Source organism: Peromyscus leucopus, chromosome 2 (assembly GCF_004664715.2).
Source record: "Peromyscus leucopus breed LL Stock chromosome 2, UCI_PerLeu_2.1, whole genome shotgun sequence".
In the NCBI taxonomy this organism is placed as follows: Eukaryota; Metazoa; Chordata; class Mammalia; order Rodentia; family Cricetidae; genus Peromyscus; species Peromyscus leucopus.
This window is the reverse complement of record NC_051064.1, coordinates 134,694,111-134,717,853: the sequence shown is the minus strand read 5'-3', so window position 1 is coordinate 134,717,853 and position 23,743 is coordinate 134,694,111.

Sequence of the window (23,743 nt, the reverse complement as noted above, 5' to 3'; positions counted from 1 at the left end):
AGTACTAGCCACTGCAGTTTAAAATAATAAATACACAATAAGGCAGATTCAGATGGAATAAGACTTTAAATGGTTTACATTGTGTGTAAAAATGTACGTGGGCTTGGAAGAGAGAAGAAAATTAATATAGACAGTTATATAAAGAAATAGTTTTAAAAAATAAAATCTTTAAAGAGACAGTAAAGGAAATATAAAAAATAAGCCACGTAAAGATGGAAATCACACACAGAGTCTGGATTATATTGTCTTTGGGATTTTTAACTACAGAAAGACATTTGATTGTTAAGGCTACTCAATTAAACCAATATGTATATTTTAAAGGTATCTTGACTTCAAAATTTGTGTTTAAGGATATGTTGCTTTGGAAAAGAGGTTTTACTTTTGTTTCCACAGAAGAGTAGAACCTATGGATACTTCCAGGCTAATATGGTTTGATCAAGGAAGACCCCCTGAGAGGCCCAGATGATCCAACATCCAGAACAGCTTCAAGGCAACTGGCTCAGACAATGCAGCCTCACAGACTCTTCCAGTCAGGACTTGACCATAATTCTTTTTTTGTTTTGTTTTGTTTTGTTTTGTTTTGAGACAGGGTTTCTCTGTGTAGCTTTGCGCCTTTCCTGGAACTCACTTGGTAGCCCAGGCTGGCCTCGAACTCACAGAGATCTACTTAGCTCTTCTACCAAGTGTTGGGATTAAAGGCATGCGCCACCACTGCCACACTCTTGCTATGGCTCTAATAGCTCTGACCCCCGGGCAACTTTATTTATTAACATACAATCAAAATCACATTTCAGTACAATTAGAATACCACCACATTTATAAATGTTTATTTCTATTTAAAAGACATTGATTATAAATGCAATCTTTTTCTAAAGAAGAAAAGGGGATAGTATAGATATGATAGAATGAAGGGGTAGATTATTGAACCTATTTTTAAAGATCAACAACTTGTTTAAAATGTTTTACATTGTTATGGATATTAGTTTACTGATACAAATTTAAAGTTAATTTTGTTATACTGTATATATATTTCTACTCTCATTTAAGGCATTATGTTTATGTAACTCATTTAAATTGTAATGTATAATTAAGAAATGCAGATTATTAGTCATCTATGATAATCAAACTTACAGTCATATTAGTTAAGTTTTCTAGGTATACATAGATATATTTCAATTAGGTAGGTAATTTTCAAACACTTCAAAGACCTACAAAATATAGCATTTAAAATGTTTTAAAAACTCAGACCTTTCGCCGGGCGGTGGTGGCACACGCCTTTAATCCCAGCACTCGGGAGGCAGAGCCAGGCGGATCTCTGTGAGTTCGAGGCCAGCCTGGGCTACCAAGTGAGTCCCAGGAAAGGCGCAAAGCTATGCAGAGAAACCCTGTCTCGGAAAAAAAAAAAAAAAAAAAAAAAAAAAAAAAAAAAAAAAAAAAAAAAAAAAAAAAAAAAACTCAGACCTTTCTGGACAATGAGACATGTCTGCTCCTGGAAGCACCGATTTACTTCAAAGAGTAAGATGGTCATCGAAGACATTTCATATGGAATTTGTCTTCTTCTTGGCAAAAGTAGCCATTCAGGCAAGAAACTGTTCTTGCCTGGACTGATTGACAAAATGTTGTAGCTACTGGACATACAGGACCCATGGGAAAAATGACCACTGAATTTTGCCAAAACAAGGCGAGATAGTCCTACAGGTTCCTGCTTCACAGAGGAGACTGCCAGACATTCTGCAGGACACAGGGAGAAGCAACTGAGAGACTCTAAGCCTGTAGACTGAAGATGGATGCCCCAACGTTACAACATTACCCCAACTTCAGGTGACTGTCCAGGCAGGCAGCTGTCTCTCTCATTCTAGATTTTTGGAAGTTGCTTACAATGCTCTTCCTGTTTACCCAGGTAATATTATATCCTTCTGAGGTCTTTGGTGTAGTTGAAGACTAGATAGTTATAATTATAAATTTCCTTGATTATGATAAAAGAAAAATTAGATATGAAACCTTAGACTCACAAATATAGACTAAATAGAATATTTATTTTGAATTTGTCAAATATAAATAGACTAGATATTATAAATGTAATTCTTGCTCGATAACTGTTTTGTTATATGTAATTTTACTATGTTAAAGTTAAAACCTTCCTTTTTGATTAGACAGAAAAGGGAAAGTGCTGTGGGATGTCTTTCTGTATACTATGAATATGTGTTGCTCTCATTGGTTGATAAATAAAACGCTGATTGGCCAGTAGCCAGGCAGGAAGTATAGGCGGGGCAAGCAGATGAGGAGAATTCTGGGAAGAGGAAGGGATGAGTCAGGAGTCGCCAGCCAGAAACAGAGGAAGCAAGACAACAAGGCAGAACTGAGAAAAGAAACCAAGCCATATGGCTAAATATAGATAAGAATTATGGGTTAAATTAAGTACAAGAGCTAGCCAGTAATAAACCTGAGTTAATGGCTGAACAGTTATAATTAATATAAGCCTCTTTGTGTTTACTTGGGGGATGTGGGTGGGAGAGATTTGTCTTGGCCACAGGAAAACTTCCAACTACACAGTAGGACAGCAAGGGAGGGGAATTAGAATGCAGTGTATCACGTGTGAAAATGACATAAACTCATTTCCAGGACTGGGGGTTGACTCAGTGGATAAATTGCTTGCCTCAAAGTGTGAGTATAGGGCTGCATAGATGACTCAGCAGTAAGGGCACTGGCTGCTCTTCCAGAGGTCCTGAGTTCAATTCCCAGCAACCACACGGTGGCTCACAACCATCTGTAATGGGATCAGATTCCTTCTGGTGTGCATGAAGACAAAGATAGATCATTGTGGTGGTATACTGTGTACCCCAATAAAACTTGCCAGAGGATTAGAGGACAGAGCCAGCCACTAGATTAGACATAGAGGCCAGGCAGCAGTGGCACACACCTTTAATCCCAGTACTGGGAAGCACACAGGCTTTTAATCCCAGGAAGAGATAGCAGGATAGAGAAAGGTATGTAAGGTGTGAGGAGACAGGAACTAAGGCAGTTCAGCTGAAACCCTTTTGGGTGAGGACTCAGAGGATTTCAATCAGAGGATTGGTGGAGTTGGTAAGGTAGTAGGTTATTGGGAACTGCTGAGAGCAAAAGTCCATGGAGTAAACAGCAGTGACAATTAGAGTTCAGAAGGCCAACCTATCAGAACTAAGGGTTCTGTTAGAGGAAAGCATCATATGGTGATATTTTATTTGTACTGAAATGTAATTTTAATTTTATGTTAATAAATAAAGTTGCCCTGGGGTCAGAGCTATTAGAGCCATAGCAAGAGCGTGATGGTTAGAAGAGCTAGGTAGATTTCTGTGTGTTCAGGGATACAGCCAGTATTGGAGACATATGCCTTTAAGACCTGGAGGGCGGTACTTACAGGCAGTGATGAGGCAGTCATGTGGTTGGGTTTAGAACCAATGAGAAGGCAGAACAGAAAGACTATTTAAACACAGACCAACAGGAAGTAGCTCTCTCCGGGGAAGTTAGGAGCACTGCAGGAGGTAAGATTTTATCTCTGAGCTCTGACCTCTCGGCTTTCTCTTTTACATTGGCTCTGTGTTTCTTATTTTAAAAAGACGATTGGTTACATCTACAGTATCACGCAAGGTGTTATGGGATTACTGCCTTTTGAATGAACTGGCTGTCTCTTCTTGTAAACTTCTTGTGCAATAACAGCCATGATTCTCCCCATTTACTGTGCATCTCCATGTTATGTGTACATGTGATCTCATGATTGCATCTCATTCTGGGGCACAATTTTCCCTATACATTTGGGGTAATTGGATAACTCTTCCCAGCTGTGTTTATCTTTTCATTAACATATATCTGGCCAGGACCATTCTCCGGACAAAAGTATTTCAGCAAAGATACCTTTTTCCAAAGACAAAACTGTACATAGATAAACATTAGCTCATCTCACTCACAGCTATAGAAAAGAACCACTAACAATTAAATCCTCAACCCCTTACCTTCACCCCGGGTTATTTACACAAGGCCCTAACTTAAGAGATTTACTGCTCACATTCCTGGGATGATGTTTTAGCCATTTTCTAGTTCCTGTGTTAAGACTGTTACTTCCCACTGACCCAAGGAGATTGCCCTCAAGGCCAGGGAGGCAATAAGTGCCGAGCTTCTTTCTTGTGAAAATTAAGTTTTATTCCTCCTCAGCTAGGGGCTATTCCTAGATTCCCTAATTGGTCTTAGCTTTAGTTGACCCTGCCAGAGAACTCCCCTTCAGCCACTGCCCTTCTGGGTTGTGATTGGAAGCTGACATTTATTGCTTTATGTGTGGATCCTTATCACCTCTCTCTGTGACCCTGAAAACTTCCAGCCTCAACTGCTTTGCCAAAGAATTATTGCTTGGGTATACATACTGGTTCTCGGAGAGCACTGGGGAGAATTGATTGAGAAGAATAAAGATGAGGACAGAGATGGAAAGAACTAGAGAGACATGAGAGAACAGCAGAAGGGACTGAGAGCAGGAGGGACCCAGAGGAGCAAGTCTGAGAACAGAAAAGAAACTGTATAGGCAGACTTGACTTAGAAGAATAAAGTGGACGGACTCAAGAACTCGGTGTGCTTAGATTCATTTGAATATCCCCCAGATTACAATCCTTAGCAGCTTGTAGCATCTGTTCTGGACCCTGGTAGAAATCTCCTCAAGGCGGGCACTGGGGGGGGGGGGGATTTGGTAAGAGGTGGTGGCTGTGGCTTGCTCTGCTTCTCTGATCTTTCAGCTTTTACCCCAATATCTGACTTTGGGTTTTTTATTAAAAGACCAACTAAGATTTGAACACCATCTGGTGCTATACATGAATAAATAAATCTTTGGGGAAAAAAAGTGTGAGGACTTTATCAGATCCTAAGAACCCACCGAAAAGCCTGTGCAGTGGTACACACCTGAAATCCCAGCTTCCCTAAGCTAAGATCAGAGGCAGGAGACATGAGGGTCCCTGTGTGTTAGGGGGTCCCTACAGGTATCACAGCCGGCAGGGAAATGAAATGGGAAGAGGTGAAAATGAAAATGAGCTGCAGTCTGACTCAGTGAGTCAGACTGTGCCGGCAGCTCTACAGAGCCTGATGCCGTGGATGAATTTTCTCACACATTGAAATGCAGTCAAACTTTAGGTGGGTAAGAAGTCTCCATATGACAGTTCTCACAACAAAGCTTCAGGAATGGCTACATCAAAATTCCCATTCAAAATACCTGGTATAGCAAAGTACCTGAGACCTTTATCATGAGAGTGAGTTCTAACCACGGGAAACAGTGCTCAGGGCGAGGGCCTGGAGAGGAAGACTTTGTAGTGCGCTAAGGATGGGTTCTATGGATACAGGACCAAGTACATGGGATCTCTTTCATAAGGGTGAGTTCTACTCACTGAGAGACAAAGTCTAGGAGTCTAGTCTAATTCTCCAGATGTTGGGGGAAATCCAGGTGGAGGCTGGCTCCTAATTGTAGCACAAATTCTAATTGGTCTTAATAATAAAAACCTGGAGTCAGATATGGGGTGAAAGCTGAAAGATAAGAGAAGCAGAGCAGCCAGCCACTAGAGAGACTTCTTGCCTCTAGGAATCCTCAGACTGAAAGGGCCGAGCTTCTGTCTCTACCCCACCTTCTCACTTCCTCTCTTCACCCAGCCATATCACTTCCTGTTTCCTCCCCCCAAATGATGGGATTAAAGGTGTGTGCCTCCTAAATACCGGGTTCAAAGGTTTGAAATCCTAAGTGCTGGGATTAAAGGAGTGTGCCACCACTCTCTGACCTCTAGTGGCTAGCTCTACACTCTGATCTCCAGGCAAGCTTTATTTGTTAGAGCACAAACAAGATATTACCACATTTCCCTCTTCTTGTCTAAAATGAAAAAAGGATGTTGTAACTAATATAAGAAAAACTATATACAATAAGTACAGGTTGGACCCTGACCCTCCTTCCTTGAGTAGCTGTTGCTTTGCTTGCTGACCTTGATCAGCTGTCCTCCCTATGCTAATTCCCTGCCGGTTTCCTTCCTCCTAAAACAGTTTACCGGAGGTTCCTTGTTTGTGTGTCCTGCATTTGGTGTAAACAGCTAGGATGCAAGTATGTAAAACATCTGCAGCGAACTTCTGCCTTCCGGGTTCTCCCACTGTGCTGTAAGCCTGTATTTAAGGCCTCCTCCCTCCTTTAATAAACGGCATTCGGCATTCCACTGAGACGAATGACCTGCTGTCTTGTCTCTGTTTTTAATCTTCAGCCCCTCACTCGGACATGGTGGGGGGGTAGTGTAGGAGCTACAAGTACAATTAACTATATACAATATATATAGGTAATAAATACATCAACAATGTCTAGTCCATTAACAATTGACAAATTCAGAGAAAATACTTCATATCTATCCTATATTGGTGAGTCCAAAAGGTTGTACTTAATTCACTTTCTATTTAACTTGCATTACCAAAATTATCTTTTAATGTCTCTCAACTTCGTTCACTGTATACCTCTTCAGTGAATTTCTTTTCTGAATCTAGTAACACAGAAAACTATAACTATAAAGTCTTCAACTCCATCAGAGACTTGAAAAGGAAATAATATTACCTAAGTAAGCAGGAAGGGCAAGCAAGTGATTTCCAAAAAATTTGAGAAATGACAGAAACAGCTGGCTGCCTGGACAGTCACCCAAGGTTCCTTTTCAACCTAGGGGCATTCATTTTTGGCCTACAGGTCTCAAATATCTGATAGACTTATCTGTGAAGCAAGATTTTCTGAAAGGCTGTCCTACCTTGTCTTGGCAAAGTTCAGTAGTCCTTTCTTTTGTGTCCTGCTTGTCCCATTTGGACAACATACTGTCAGCAGTCAAAACAATGGCATTTTCTTGTCCAGCAGCTAGGTTTTGCCACAAAGAAAGTAAACTCCATATGGAGTTTCTTTGATGCCCATTATCTTCTCTGAAGGAGATTGGTGCTGCCAGAAGCAGACATGTCTCATTGTCATAAAAAAAAAAAAAAAAAAAACCTGTGTTATTAAAACATCTTAAATGTCATATTCTAAAGATCTCTGACGTGTTTGAAGAGCACCTGTCTACCTAAAATATATCTCTGTTGACCTTGAAAACAAAGCTAACATGACCTACAAGTTTAATTGTAATAGGTTACTAACTACTAACCTGTATTTCTTTATTATCCTAAATAGTTTGTAATAATAACTTTCAAGGACTAGCAATTTACATTACATTGTTAAATAAGATGTATAGGTACAATACCTTGCAGAAGATTAGAAATGTATGTACAGTATATCCTATTAAAATATTAAAATATTATAAAATATTAAAAATAATCTCAACTTTGTATCAATATACAAAGACCCATATCAATGTAAAATATTTAAAACAAGTAGTTGCTTTTTAAAAGTAGATTCAATAATCTACCCTTTTGTCCTATCTCTATATGCCCCTATTTGCTTTTCAAAACAAGAACCCTGACTCTAAACTTCTTTGTTCAGTTTCTTTCCTGACCACTACCAATAACAACTTGTAACCAACCACTCTAAGTGATGACAAATATCTATAACCCACTGAATGACCACAAACCACCCACCCCACCTCTTGGGAGTTTTGTGGGCATTATGTTCTTAAATTTACTTCCTCTGTCTGGGGGCAATGACATCTTTGGGGGATACTGAAAAGAAAAATTTGGATTAATTGTCAAGTTCCGGGAGAGGTAGCTGCATTATTTGTTATCTGGTCTCTGCATAATGGAAAAGTGCAGGGCTTGTCTCAAGTCCTGGCTAGGATAGTCTGTGAGGCTGGATCATCTCAACTAGCCACCTCGAGATTGTCCTGAGCAGTTTGTAGTCGAAAGCCAATCTTTGGGTGGTATTTGTCAACGTAGTGGCATTATCATAGTCCTGGTGGAATCGTTGTGGGACCCCATCCTCCTTTTGGAGACTTCAAAGGTTGCTGTTAGGCATGGTCATAGTTCATTGCAGAAAACTTAAACATTTTAAATGTATATGCAGCAGATCTCAAAGAGGTTAAAGGATCAATATATATATATATATATATATTTTTTTTTTTGGTTTTTCGAGACAGGGTTTCTCTGTGTAGCTTTGCGCCTTTCCTGGAACTCACTTGGTAGCCCAGGCTGGCCTCGAACTCACAGAGATCCTCCTGGCTCTGCCTCCCGAGTGCTGGGATTAAAGGCGTGCGCCACCACCGCCCGGCAGGATCAATATTTTTTATGTACATCCAGAGTACAAAAACTTTTTCCTAGTTATCTGATAGAGACTCAAACATTAAATCATGTATAGGAAGCTAGATGAAGCCTTTTTCTAGAATTAGTTAGTACTCTATATCACCATTAATATCATGACAAAAAGTTTAAAATATATATTAATCTTAAAAATTTTGAGATAATATTAATACCTTAAGAAAAGCTTTAAAGAGTCATAATAAAACCAAAGGTTCATGAGACTAGTAGCAACAGATTAGTCCCTTAATTTTGGTTTTTCTTCTGTCCCACATCAGGTGGCTCTTCTGATATGAGACAGAGATTTGGGGTTTTACTTTAACAAGCATTCTTGGGTTTAGAGAAGGAGAGAGCCACACTCCAACTCCAAAGCCAGCTTTAATTTTCAATTGAACTGGGACTACAAAAAGATCATTTGCATTATGTGTCTGTAGAGAAAAGCAGAAACAAACATTTGGGAAGACATGAAATTTTTTCCTGTTGGAGATGTAATATATCAATAGGACAATTTACTCTTCTTTTTGGTACATTTTATCTGGACGATCTGTCCTTTTTCTTCACATGTCTCACTTGTCCAGTGGTCTTCAGATTCCTTAGCTGGATGCCTTCATTCTCCTGGAAAGACAAAAACAAAACCCTTCCGAAACCTTAATTTTTCAGAGGTTACCTTTTGGCAAGTTATAATTGATCAAATAAAAAGCATTTGTTAGTCTTAAAGTTAGTTTAGATTGAACAGTCACGGTGGTTGATGAACTATCATCTCTTCTAATTAAAAGGTCTCTCTTGCTGGGTGGTGGTAGGCACACCTTTAATCCCAGCACTTGGGAGGCAGAGGCAGGCGGATCTCTGTGAGTTCATAGCTGGCCTGGGCTACAGAGTGAGTTCCAGGAAAGACTCCAAAGCTACACAGAAAAATCCTGTCTCAAAAAGTAAAAAAAAAAAAAGTGGGGTGGCTGGAGAGATGGCTCATCAGTTAAGAGCACTGGCTGATCTTCCAGAGGACCTGGGTTCAATTCCCAGCACCCACATGGCAGCTTACAAACTGCCTGTAACTCTACCTCCAGGGGATCCGACACCCTCACACAGACATACATGTAGGCAAACATCAATGTACATAAAATAAAAATAAATAAATCATTAAGAAAAATAAAAATAAATAAAAGGTCTCTCTTGTTCAAATAGAACCTTTATTGATTTTAATGGTACTCATAACTTTTCTTCTCCTGAGGAAACAAAAGCAAGACCTTGTCCCCAACATAACACATATCCTGGTATCCATTCTGAGGTCAACACATCTTTAAAGTATATAAGTTGATTTAATTCTGTAGTTTTTTTCTATTATCCAGTGTCTCTCTGCAGCTGTCATTCCTTTCTCATTAGCATTGAGAAAATTCCAAGTTAATAAAGCATTATGCAGTCTATTTCTGGGGGTTTTTATTACCCCTTTCTGTTTATTTAGCATATCCTTTAGAGTTTAATTTGATCTTTCTATAATTGCTTGCCCTGTAGGACTGTGTGGTATACCTGTAATATGCTTTAGATTGCAATAAGCAAAAAACTGTTTCATTTTAACAGAGACATATGCTGGAACATTGTCAGTCTTAATTTGTACAGGTCTACCCATGATGGCCATAACTTCAAGCAGATGTGAGATTACAGAATCAGCCTTTTTAGAACACAAAGCAGTTGCCCATTGAAATCCTGAGTAGGTATCAATGGTGTGGCATACATATTTTAACTTTCCAAATTCTACAAAATGAAACACATCCATCTGCCAGATTTTGTTCCTTTGAGTGCCCTTTGGGTTCCTTCCTGCAGGTAGATGAGTTTGGTTGAATAAGAACAAGCAGGACATTTCTTTATAATTTCCTTGGCTTGTTGCTAAGTAAGGGAAAAATCCTTTTGCAAACCCTTGCTATTGACATGGTGATTTTTGTGAAACTCTGAGGCCTCCAGCACATTTCTTAACAATATTTGATCAATTTCATCATTATCTTGTGCTAGAGGACCTGGCAGACCTGTATGGGACTGGATGTGTGTTATATATAAGGGATGATTTCTATTCCTGATTATTTCTTGTAAGTGAATAAATAACAAAGTTAATTCTGACTCATCAGGAATAAATTCAGCAGTTTCAATGTATAAAATAACTCTCATACTGCAAGTCAGTAACTATGTTAAGAGGTTCTGTAAAATCCATTACTACCATCAGAATAGCATATAATTCTGACTTAATGGACAGAATCGTAAGGGCTTTGAGACACTTTACTTAAATTTCCTGATTTATAACCTGCCTTTCCTGATTTGTTTGCATCAGTATAAAATGTAGGAACTCTAGAAATTGTTGTTCCCTTTACAATGTGAGGAAGGATCTAGTTAGTTCTCTTTATAAATTGAATTATCTTGCTTTGGAGATACTTGTTGTTAATCTCTCCCAAAAAATTACTGGAAGTGCCAGGTGGTGGTGGTGAATGTCTTTAATTCCAGCACTTGGGAGGCAGAGCTGGGTGGATCTCTATGAGTTCGAGGCCAGCCTGGTCTACAGAGTGAGATCCAAGACAGGCACCAAAACTACACAGAGAAATCCTGTCTTGAAAAACTAAAAAAAAAAAAAAAATTACTGGAAGCTCTTTGCCAAGGTTCACTTTCTGCCCATAATTCATCAATTTCATCATTAGTAAAAGGTACAACAATTTCTGCTGAGTCTATTACTGCTGAATTGACGATGTCTCAATTTCCTTTTAGAACCAACTCAGAGACTTTTCCACAAAAGTTTTTAATTTTTTTATGCTGTTTATATGGTAAAAAGATCCATTCTAAAATAATATCTTCTGTCTTCATTAATAGAGAATGTGTAGAGGGTAAAATAATCAGAATGCAATCAAGCTCTGGATCCAAACGATCAACATGTACATCCTTTAATTTCTTTTCCACCAAAGCCAATTCTCTCTCTCTCTCTCTCTCTTTTTTTCTGGTTTTTCGAGACAGGATTTCTCTGTGTAGCTTTGCTCCTTTCCTGGAACTCACTTTGTAGACCAGGCTGGCCTTGAAGTCACAGAGATCTGCCTGCCTCTGCCTCCCGAGTGCTGGGATTAAAGGCATGTGCCACCACCGCCCGGCGAAAGCCAATTCTCTCTCACCTTCAGCTGCTAATTCTCTTAGACTATTTAAGTCCTTGTCACCTTTTAAGGTTTGAAAGAAATTAATCAGTTCATCATTTTTTACCCCAATAGTGGGCCATAGATAGGAAATATCTTAGCAATCTTTGAAAGTCATTAAGAGTCTGCAATTGATCTCTCCTAATTTGCACCCTTGGGGTCTAATTTTTTGTAGACCTATTTTAGACCCTAAATAATTAATAGAATCTCCTGACTGTATTTTTTCAGGAGCAATTTGTAATCCCCAACAAGGCAAATTTTTCTTTACTTCTTCAAACATTCTTTCTAAAGTTTCTACATTTGAGTCAGCTAGTAAGATGTCATCCTTGTAATGGTAAACTATAGATTGAGGAAATTGCTTGCACATCATTTCCAATGGTCATCGTACAAAATACTGGCACAGGGTGGGGCTATTTAACATTCCCTGTGGGAGAACCTCCCATTGATATCCCTTAACAGGCTGAGAATTATTATAAGTAAGCACCGTGAAGACAAATTTTTCTCTTTTTCTTGTAATGATATACAGTATAACAGCTTTGTCTGTCCTAGAATTCACTTTGTAGGCCAAGTTGACCTTGTACCCACAAAGATATGCCTGCCTCTGCTTCCCGAGTGATGGGATCATAGGCATGAACCACCTTTGTCTAGCATTTTTTTTTGGTTTTTCAAGACAGGGTTTCTTTATGTAGCCCTGACTATCCTGGACTTCACTAGGTAGACCAGGTTGTCCTTGAACTCAGAGATACACCTGCTTATGCCTTCTGAGTGCCTGGATTAAGGGCATGAGATGCCACCACCAGGCCAGCACTCTTCAAATTTTAATGTTCAACTTTCAGAAAGATGTGGAATGCTACCTCAAAACTTATTGATTTTTGTTTTGTTTTGTTTTGAGACAGGGTGTCACTATGTTTCCCTGACTGTACTCAAACTAACAAAGACCCATCTACCTTGCCTCCTAAAAGGTATGGCTACCATGCTCAGAAACAGTTGGTTTTAAATTTTTGACTGTTGCCTGGTGGCGGCAGTGGCGGCACCTTTAATCCCAGGACTTGAGAGGCAGAGGCAGGCAGATCTCTGTGAGTTTGAAACCAGCCTGGTCTACATAGTAAGTTCTAGAACAGCCAGGGCTACACAGAGAAACCCTGTCTTGAAAAATAAAAATAAATAATAAATAATTTCTATGACTATTTATAGGAATATGCTTACCTACTGGGAAAATACTCTTTATTGTTTTGAGATGAAACAGGACTTGCCTGTGTTTCTGGTTGTTTGTTAGCCAGTTACCAGCAATGCAAATGATATGGAGGCAATTGTCGACATTTTTGTTCTGACTGCCAATTAGAGCTTGTGTCTAATAAGAGAATAAGATATAAGAAAATGAAGGCCAGTGAGGTGAAGGTACTTGCCTCCAAGTCTGAAGACCTGAGTTCAATCCTGGAACCCACATGGTGGGGAGAGCTAACCGACTCTGAAGATTATCTTCTGACCTCTCCATAACTGTATCACAGCTACACACATACACTAACCCAAAGGTAGATTTTTAAAATTAAAATCTTCTTTTTTAAATGGGATGGTGATGTAGCTCGATGGTAGTGTACTTCCCTAGGGTATGCTAGGCTCTGAGTTCAATCTCAGTCCTTCAAAATGATAAACATGATACGAATAGAAGAAAATGTCCCAAACTTAAAAGCATCTAGCTAGAGTTTTCCTGCCTGGCCCACAGTCAGGACAAATCTTTGTCACCCGCCAGTCCCACAGCCGCTCAGACCCAACCAAGTAAACACAGCAGAGACTTATATTGCTTACAAACTGTATGACCATGGCAGGCTTCTTGCTAACTGTTCTTATAGCTTAAATTAATCCATTTCTATAAATATATACCTTGCCACGTGGCTCGTGGCTTACCGGCATCTTCACATGCTGCTGGTCATGGCGGCAGCTGGCAGTGACTCCTGCCTTCCTGTTCTTTCTTTTCTCCTCTCTGTTAGTCCCGCCTATACTTCCTGCCTAGTCACTGGCCAATCAGTGTTTTATTTATTGACCAATCAGAGCAACACATTTGCCATACAGAGCATCCTGCAGCAAGAGCATACATGTCCATATTGAAGAGTGACATCTCTTTGTGCAGTAGATGACTATAGATCTATCACAAGGGCACCTGTCAATCTCACAGATGGGAAGAGAAAGACCAGAGACCCAAATCATGGCCAAATTAATTAAAGCAAGCCTTTTTGTTCATGTACACAGGCTGTTTCTCTCTAAGGCAAGGTTCAAGAGGTCAGCCTATGGAAAGATAAGGTTGGGTTTTTTTTTGTTTTTTTGTTTTTGTTTTTTTTTTTTTAGTTTTAGGGTAGGGAGTTTCCAAGTGAGGGATTTGGCAGGTCAATAGGCATTGTTATGGAAGCAGAACATAAGCATAACAAGTTGGTTGTAACAACCTCCTGAAACAAAGACGTGGTTGGAAGGTGAGTCACAACAATGTGTTCATAACAGGTGGGCCTAACAATGTGGTCCAAACAAGGCGGACATAATAAGGTGGTCATAACAATGTGTTTATAACAATGTGGTCATAACAATGTGTTTATAACAATGTGGTCATAACAATGTGTTTATAACAATGTGGTCATAACAATGTGTTTATAACAATGTGGTCATAACAATGTGTTTATAACAATGTGGTCATAACAATGTGTTTATAACAATGTGGTCATAACAATGTATTCATAACAAGTTGGGCATAACAATGTGGTCATAACAAGGTGAGCATAACAAAGTGGGCATAACAATTTTTGAGAATAAAAGGCACAATTGTCATTTCCCAGAACATAGGGTTAGGGTTTCCTAGAGTTAGAGTTATTGTTAAGTTTGAGGGTTAGGGCTTGTGTTGGGATTCGTGGTGTTGTTAGGGTTAGGGATGGGGATAGGTTTGGTGTTAGGTTTGGGCTTAGGGTTCAGATTAGGCAAGCATTCCATGGCTCCTAGCTTAGCTGTGGTGTATGCACCCCTAGAGGGAAGCAGAAGAAACACCTTTAAGCCCTGTGGTCACTTCCTCTTGGTGGAAAGAGTCAATAAAATTGTAAAGCTGTCCATTAGGGTTAGGGTTAGGGTTGGATTTAGGATTAGAGTCAGGGTTAGGGTTAGGGTTAGGGGTTAGGGTTTAGGGTTTGGGTTATGGGTTATGGGTTATGGGTTGGGGTTAAGTTTAGGGTTAGTATTAGTGGTTAAGGTTAAGGTTTAGGCTTAGATTTCGGGTTAGTGTTAAGGTTTAGGTTTAGGGGTTAGGGTTAGGGTTTTAGGTTTGGGGTTAGGGTTAAAGTTAGCGTTTGATTTAAGATTAGAGTTAGGCTTAGAGTTATGGCATTGTTGGTATAATTTGGTTAGGGTTAGGGTTGGATTTAGGGATAGGGTTATAATTTGGCTTATGCTGTGTTTTAGGGTTATATTTAGGATTATGTTTAGTGGCTATGGTTAAACTTAGGGATCGAGTTTTATTAAGGTTAGGGTATTTTTAGTTTTTGGTTACTGTTAAGGTTTATGTTAAATTTAGGGTTTGGTTAGGGTTTGTGTAGGGATGGGTGTTATGGTTCAGATTAATGTTAGATTTTTAATTTAGGGTTTGGTTTAGTCCATTTTCTGATTATGTTTAGGTTTTGAGTTAATGTTGGGGTTAAGGTTATGGTTACGGTTAGGGTTAAGGTTAGCGTTAATATTAGGATTAGGGTTGTTTAGGGTTGGTTTTTTGGTTGGTTTTGGATTTGGGGTTGGGCTAGGGGTTGGGTTTATGGTTAGGGTTATGGTTGGTGTTTGGTTTAGTGTTAGGGTTAATACTAGGGTTATTTTTTGGTCATGGAATTGGTTTGGTTTAGGGGTTATTTTTGTGGTTAGGGTTTTTGGTTAGAGTTAGGTTTAGTTTTAAGGTTGGTGTTAGATGTTGGTGTATTTGTTAGTGTTCAGATTGGATTTGGGTGGTTAGAGTTAGTGCTAGGGTTAGGATCTGGTTTGGGTAGAGGTTGCAGTTGGTGTTGGGTGTAATTGGATTTTTTTGTGTACTCTTTACTCTTTGGGTTAGGGCAAGGTTGCTCATGCAGACAAAAAAGACTAGAAATATGAAGTAAGGACAGATCCAGATGGAAAAAATACTTCTAAATAGGTTGAGTGTGTTTTAAGTTGTGTGTAGGCTTGAGAAAGAAAGAGAAAAGATGTAGACAGTCATTAAAATTAATAAATAGCTGGGCGGTGGTGGAGCAGTTTTCTTTAACATACTAGCTACGCAAGGGCTCACTGTAAAGCAGAAATTTTGTTTGTTTGTTTGTTTTTTGAGACATGGTTTCTCTGTGTGGCTTTGTTGCCTGTCCTGGATCTCACTCTGTAGACCAGGCTGGCCTCGAACTCACAGGGATCTGCCTGGCTCTGCCTCCCGAGTGCTGGGGTTAAAGGCATGCGCCACCACTGCCCATCTTTATTTTGTGTGTGTGTGTGAGTGTGTGTATGTGTGTTTAAGGTTCCTCAGACGGTCTATAATAGAGACAATATTATATAGGCTATAGACTCCCTAGCCTATATAATCTGAGCCTTACCTAGAATGATAGCTATTGGGCTAATATACAAAAAGGACAGATCCTCCATACTGCATCAGAACAGAGGACTCCAAGAAAAGTGTCTTCAAGGTGAAACGGACATAATTGGGGTGTGGTAGTCATGGAGACGCACCTCCCGTTCAAGGAAGGGCTTGCTGCCCAGCTTCGGGGTTTCGGATAACAAATGCCTTCAGCTGTCAGCTCCTTTGCAGTTGGCCTCAAATTTATACTACTTACTGATCCTTGCTGCCACCCTTGCAGGGGAGGACCCGCTGAGAGCGACGGGACTGCCAGCGGATTGCCAGCGGACTGCAGAGCCATCGGGACTTGCTAAGCTGATGGGAGGGCATCAGGAGGTTGTGGACTAGCCAGGCCTTTGCTGCTGTTTGACTTCTGGCCAGTCCTGCTTCCTCCCCCTTCCTGCACAGGTGTTGAACCTTAATAAACACCCAGGCTTCCAGAGAGACCCACCCAGGGCACGGGATCCGCCTGAACAGCCAGAGAGAGAGAGAGAGAGAGAGAGAGAGAGAGAGAGAGAGAGAGAGAGAGAGAGACTTTGAATGAATGAATGAATGAATGAATGAATGAATGAATGAATGAGCGGGTCACAACTGTGAGCTCCAGGGAAAAGAGAAACTTGTAAAGGAAAGGAAAAATAATCATAACTTTGGCAAGTGAACAAATACTGAACTCACCAAAAATATTTTGGCAGTCTGGGGAGATGGGGATTGTGTGTGCGGTGGGCAGGTGATGAGAAGAGTTAAGACTGTCTTTTATAGCAGAGAATCAGAGGATGGTGTCGAAAACTGAAACACCAAGAAGCAGTGAAACCAGCATATTTCTTTAGAGATATGGAGCCAAATATGAAATGCAGCCAGTCACCAGAGTTGAAGTGACTGCTCTGGAAAAGTGTGGCAAACTGCCTTCTGCCTCCATAGGAAAGTTACTACCTGTGGCCTCCTCCAACGATGTGCTTGTAGCAGGAAGATGGCTCAGTCTGTGCAAGCAGGAGGACCTGAGTTCAAGTCCCAGGACCCACATAAAAGTTAGGTGTGGCAGCGTGGACTTACGACCCTGATACTGGGGAGAAGTGTGGACAGGAGGGTCCCTGAGGCTGGGTGCCCAGACATTCTGGCTGAACTGCTGAGCTCCAGGTCCAGCAAGAGACTCTGCCTCATAAAGAAGGTGGAGCCCGGGTTAGTGGCGCACGTCTTTAATCCCAGCACTCAGGAGGCAGAGGCAGGCGGATCTCTCTGAGATTTGAGGCCAGCCTGGTCTACAGTGCAAGTTCTAGGTTGGCCAAGATTACATAGAGAGATTCTGTCTCAAAAAACAAAAATGAGGGGTTGGGGATTTAGCTCAGTGGTAGAGTGGCTTGCCTAGCAAGCGCAAGGCCCTGGGTTCTGTCCTCACCTCCGGGGGGTGGGGTGGGGAGCTAACCAAAAAAGAAAAATGAAAAACCACAAGACTGGAGAGCAGTTGAAGAAGCCACCTGGTCTCAGCCTCAGGCTTCTGCGCGCACACAAAGAAGGTGTGAGCTTCCTGACTTATGGACCTAAAGTCTTATTACTCTAAAACATGCCCAGCACTCTACACTTGAAGATGCACTTGAATTCTATGTTGGAGTGATTATGCAATGGCCATCCTGCTACCTGAAGCCTCCGTGGCTTCCCACAGTACAGAACATTATGCTCAGAGGCTGCTGGTGCCTGTGGGATTTTCACTGGGGGTCCTGGCCTCTGACAGCTCTTCCTCTCCCCCAGGCTCTTGCTCATGCCTCTTCAGGCTCTCACACTAGAAAGCCCTTTCCAGGGGCTTGGTGATGGCTCAGTGATTAAGTACTCGCCACTCAAGTCTGAAAACCAGAATTCCCACGGATCCCATAGAAATGCCAGGCCCATATGCAACTCCAGCCTCTGAAGGCAGGGACACCTCTGGAGAGAATAAGCTATTGAGAGGGGCCATACAGATGAGCTCTGGGTCTGAATAAAGTATAAGGACCACTGAGGATGATGCCAAACGTACATGTGTGAACCTACATGTAAACACACACACACACACACACACACACAACACACACACACACACACACACACGTGACCACACCCATGAAAATGGAAAAAAAAATAAGCAAGCCCCCTTTAGTTCAAATGTTACTTCTTTCACGAGGTCCTCCATGTGCCCTGGTCCTTTGTCACCCATAAGGTCATGGTAGGCTGGGAGGTCCTCACCTGGTGGTAGTGGCATGCCTTTAATCCCAGCTCTCAGGAGGCAGAGGCAGACAGGCCAGCCTGGTCTACAGAGGAAGTTCTAAGACAGCCAGAGCTACACAGAGAAACCCTGCTTGGAAAAACTAAAAAAGAAAAAGACTGGGAGGTCCTCATAGACCATATTAGGGCCATATTGTTTAATGTAAAGAAATCAGGGAGCCACCAACATGTGCCCAGCAAGGAGGGCTAAAATCAGACATGCCTGGTTTGGGGCTCAAAAAGAATTGTGAACAGCAGCAAATTCCTTACCTGGGAAATCAACAAACGGTGACGTCATCTTGTGGCCCCTATCCAGGGCACGTCCATCGGCTCCCACTGGTGTTTTCTTCCAGAATGGCCCAGGACTGCCTCTTGCAGGATCAGATTGTTCTTAGGAACTAAGCATTTCTTTCGATTGATATTCAAACAGGTAAAAGTTGTATATTAAACCCATGATTTTGTGGTTATTGTTGCTCAAAGCAAACTCATCCAGTACTCTTTTTTTTTTTTTAAAGATTTATTTGTTTATTATGTATACAGAAGAGAGCACCAGATCTCATTACAGATGGTTGTAACCACCATGTGGTTGCTGGGAATTGAACTGGGAATTGAATTGACTGCCCTCTGGAAGAACAGTCAGTGCTCTTAACCTCTGAGCCATCTCTCCAGCCCATCCAGTAATCTTGAAGTCCAAAACATCTATTTTCCTTTTCCCTTTCTCCCTCTCTTCCTTCCTTCCCACTTCCTTTCTGTGGTTTTGGAATGGTAAATTTTCCACCACTGACTACACCCCTAGTTTCTCAGTTCTTTGTTTTCATTTGCGTCTTAGGTTTGGATTCTTTGAGACAGGATCTTATTTCGTAGTTAAAACTGCCTATGAACTCCTTTTGTAGCCTAGGCTAACCCCAAACCCAAGAGCTTCATGCCTCTGCCTCTCAAGAGCTGGATTACAGGCATGTACCACCATGCTTGGCTTCTGCATCTTTATATATACAGTTCTCGTGCTTAGAAGGTTCTTCTCAAACACATCCTTCCAAGTCCCAGGACACTGGGATAGGGATTAAAATCCATGGCTTAGAAATAAGTGGAGGAGCCGGAGAGAGGGCTCAGAGGTTAAGAGCACTGGTCCTGAGTTCAATTCCCAGCAACTACATGGTGGCTCACAACCATCTACAATGAGATCTGGTGCCCTCTTCTGAAGTGTAGACATATATCAGGCAGAACACTGTATACATAATAAATAAATCTTTAAAAAAAGAAGTAAGTGGATATTGTGGAGACTCACAGAGGCTATCTAGTGAGATCTTACTCAGGGTCAGAGTATCTGAGCTTGCTTTACCCAGCAGGGCTGCATAATGGGATAATTTGGCCAGGGGTCTGTTTACCAAGTGTTTGGCAGGGTCTACACTTAGGTGTGTTTTGATCTTGCAAGGGGGAGGTGTTTCACCCCTTGGCCTATTATAAAAAGCCCTTCTGACTAAAGCTCTGGGCAACTGGGTATTGTTGACCCAGGGCCTCTTGAAACTATCATGTGTCTTTCTCCAGGTCATCTAGATCTATCTTTCTATCTAATATTTCCTCATTCCTCTCTCCTCCACCTAAGAACCCTTCAAAAGGTGGGATGAGCTGGGCTCCCAGAGGATATAAACTGGGAATGCAGTTCAGTTGGTAGAATGTTACCTAGCATGCCCTGGGTTTGATCCTCTGTACTGAATTAAACTGGGCATGGTGGCACAGACCGTGCAGAACACTTGGGTGGAAGGATAGAAGCTAAAGAATCAGAAATCATTGAGGGTGCAAGGTCAACCTGGGCTACACAGGACCCTGTCTCAAAAAACACCAACTTAGTCCACCACTGTATTTGACTTTGCTGTCCCAAGGACTGAAAACAGCTATTCACACAGTATGAGTAAGCGCTTTACCACCGAGCTACATCCACAATATGACTTTGGACAATCTATTTCTCTGTTTCTAAATTTCTTTATTTCTTAGATAAGAGTGCCCACCCCTTGATCATGGTAAGGAAAGCAGTTATGGCGTATACAAAAGCACTCAGTAGGGACCTAGCATATCAGCCCTCCTTGAATTTTACCAACTTGACTTTTTTTTTTTCTATTATTGTCGGGGACAGGGAGTGCATATGGGGGTCAGAAGACAATTTTGTGGAGTCTTGTTTTTCTTTCACCTCTACATGGATCCTGGGAATCAAACTCGGGTCTTAAGGTTTGCATAGCAAACGCTTTACCCACTGATCCATTTTGCTGACCCAAATATTATACATTGACATAAACTGGGGATGAGAGGACTCCTGGTATTATTGATCTTTGCCTTCATACAGTAGGCTTTTAGGAGAGGCTCATTTGTCCTTCAAGGCCTTGCTGCTTTGGGGAGGGATCAATCCTCATCCATTTAGGTTACAGAGCGAGGACGATGCCGAGAGGAGCTGCTGGGTAACCACACTCCAGTCCTCTCTGTCCAGAGTAGGATTCACGGCAGCCGGAGCAGAGCGCTACATTTGTTCGGCCGTCTCCATGGCAACCTCAGCCCGTTCTCCGGACTGTCTTCGGAAGTGGGCGGCGTCTGGAGAGCGGATCGCCTAGGTGGCCGCGCGTGCCTGGGTCGCGTGCAGCTGGCAGGAGTCCTCCCGCCGCAAGCCGGCGCTGCTTCCTCTGGCCACACGGGGGCGACGCAGGGCCAAGCTCCGCGCGTGCGTGGGAGCCAATGCCCGTGCTGGGAGGCCCGAAACTGGACGCTCCCACCGGCCTCTTCAAGCCTCTGATCTGACGTCCTGGGCGCATGTCGGCCTCTCCCAGGGCCGCCCTGCCGGAGTTCGGCTGACCAGGCCCTCACCGTGTCCCGGCCCGGCACACACCACCCCCGGGCTTCCCAGGGCTGGGCCTTAAGGGCGGTCGGACAGTCCCGGGAGGCCAACGGAGCACGCGCACGCACGTGTGTGGGCGGGGCTTCGGGCTGGGGCGGCCCCCCCCGGGGGCGTGGCCAGAGGCTGGGGTGCGCGCAGGGTGATGGGAGCAGGAGAGACGGGCGGAAGCCGTGCGGGCACCCGAGCTGGTTCGCGGGAGATCACGTGGTTGATGAGTTTGGGTGCTGGCTGGTGGCCCTAGGGTGTCTCGAATTTGGGGCCCAGCTGTGTGATGGGCCGGATCGCGAGCTGGGGGAGCACAAGACGGATAACACTTGGGCCCAGTCTGGAACTAGGCTTAGGGCCTTGGTTTGTGGAGTTAGTAGGGGCCTTTGGTGTGTCATCCACTCCTTTACATTCCAGCAGCTGCCCAGGCTTGACAGCCGGCGCACCCTCCCTCCACACACTGCAGGATAGGCCCTACTCAGAACCCAGCCGAGCAGAGAAATTCTTGCGCCCTTCATCCTCAGTTTCAACAAGATTAGGAGGAAGCCAGGCATGGCAGCTCACGCCAGTCATTCTCGAACAGGGGAGCCTGGGGCCGGAAGGTTACCAGGAGTTGGAGCCCAGTCCTGGCTACATAGTGAGTTCCAGGCTTGTGAACTACAAAGTGAGACCCTGTATCAAAAAAAAAAAAAAACCTAAAACAGCTAGGTGGTGGTGACACACGCTTTTAATCTCAGCACTCGGGAGACAGAAGCAGGTGGATCTTTTGTGAGTTCGAGGCCATCCTGGTCTACAAAGCGAGTTCCAGGACAGGCTCCAAAGCTACACAGAGAAACCCTGTCTCGAAAAACAACAACAACAACAAAAATCAAAAAAAAACTTTATATTTATGTGTAGACTCTCAAGTATGTAAACACAAAAATACTGTGGATATATCAATAAAAAGATGAGGAATTTAAAGTTTTTTTGAGGTCACATGCTTTTGGTTTGCTCAGTGTATACTGCTCTGTATTTGCGTCATTACAATAGACACGCTTTGTTATTTAAAGTCAGTATTTCCAGAAAATGGATATTTATAATTCAGTTAGTTCTCTACTAAGGAGTTTTAGTTTGTGTCTGTGCTTATAACAGTCTTTATAACATTATGAATACATGTTCATTGTAAATAGTTTTAGAGAAAATATTGATAGGAGCCAAGAAATTGATAAAGTTGAAATTTACTACATGCTCTTCTCCAGCTTGTACTTACTTATTTATTTGGTTCTGGTTTGATTGACAGGGTCTCTCACGTTGTAGCCCTGGCTAGCCTGGAACTCACTATTTAGACCAGGCTGGCCTCGAGCTCACGGAGATCCTCCTGCTCCCACCTCCCTAGTGCTAGGGTTGAGAGTGTGTGCCACCATACTGGACCAATTGGTTTTGTCTTATTTTGTTGAGGCAGAGTCTCTGTGGCCCAGATAAGCCTGGAACTGGCAAGCTGGCCTTGAACTTCTAGCAGTCCCCCTGCCTCAGCTCCCTAAGACCTGAGAATACAAGTGTGAGTCACTCAGCCTTGACGACTTTATTCTGTAAACCACACTCCCTGGGGTGCTTAATGCTTAGTAATTCATGCAAAGGAATCTGGGGGCTGGAGAAAGTTCTTCAGCCAGGCTTACTTACTTAAAGTCACACAGCTAGGACAGAATGGCACAGCCCCAAATCGGGCCCACTTCTCTCTGATCCCATGGCTCTGTTGCTCTCTTCCTGTTAGCGTTCTGGTGACTTCCTTCCAATCTTTATTTCTGTGCAACAGGGAAAAACAATATTTACATGTAAATATTCATGGTTTGTCATCCTCCAGTCTGGTTTCGAAGCATATTGTGAAGATTGCCGAGGGAGCGGGTAGAAAGCCTGCTGTGATCTGGAGGAATTTCCTCCCCGAAGGCCCACTCAGGAAAAGCTGCTGGCAGAGAAGGGGGTTGGCAGAGCCAGGGTGGTCAGCAGTGTGGAGGCAGGAGAGCAGGCAGAGCTTTCTGGAGCTGCTCTGGAAGCCTGGGCCTCGGATGAAGACTTGGGAGGATTCTGGGCAGCTGTATGCCCTAAGATGTCTGGGTGCAACATAAAACCTGCAAATGATGCAGCCTTTCAGTTAAGGCTTTTGCCTCCTGTCTGTGCTTTCTGGGGTAAATGGGTTACACACAGAGAGAGAAAAAGGACTGGCGTATTAGGTATGTAAACTTGGTTCTCTTTCTCGCTCTCTGAAGATGGATCTTTTACTTTAATATATATGAGTGTTCACCTGCATGAATGTACTGTGTGTATGTCAGGTGCCCGTGGAAGTCAGAAGAGGATGCCAAATGCTCTGGAGTTACATACAGTTGTGAATCACCTCTCTCTCTCTCTCTCTCTCTCTCTCTCCTAACACGCACCTATACACATACATAAATAATAAATAAATTTAATTATTTTTAGAAAAAGAATTTATGCAGGAGCCCATTGTGGCTAATGCCTGTAATTCTAGCACTTGGGGGATGGAAGAGGAGGATCAGAAGGTCCAGGTCATCCTTGGCTACATAGCAGTGAGACTGTCAGCAACACACCCCAAAACACACACAAGAGGAAAGCGCAGAGAAACTGCTGCTTTGCGGGTTTCTCAGCCTTGTGGTCAGGTGA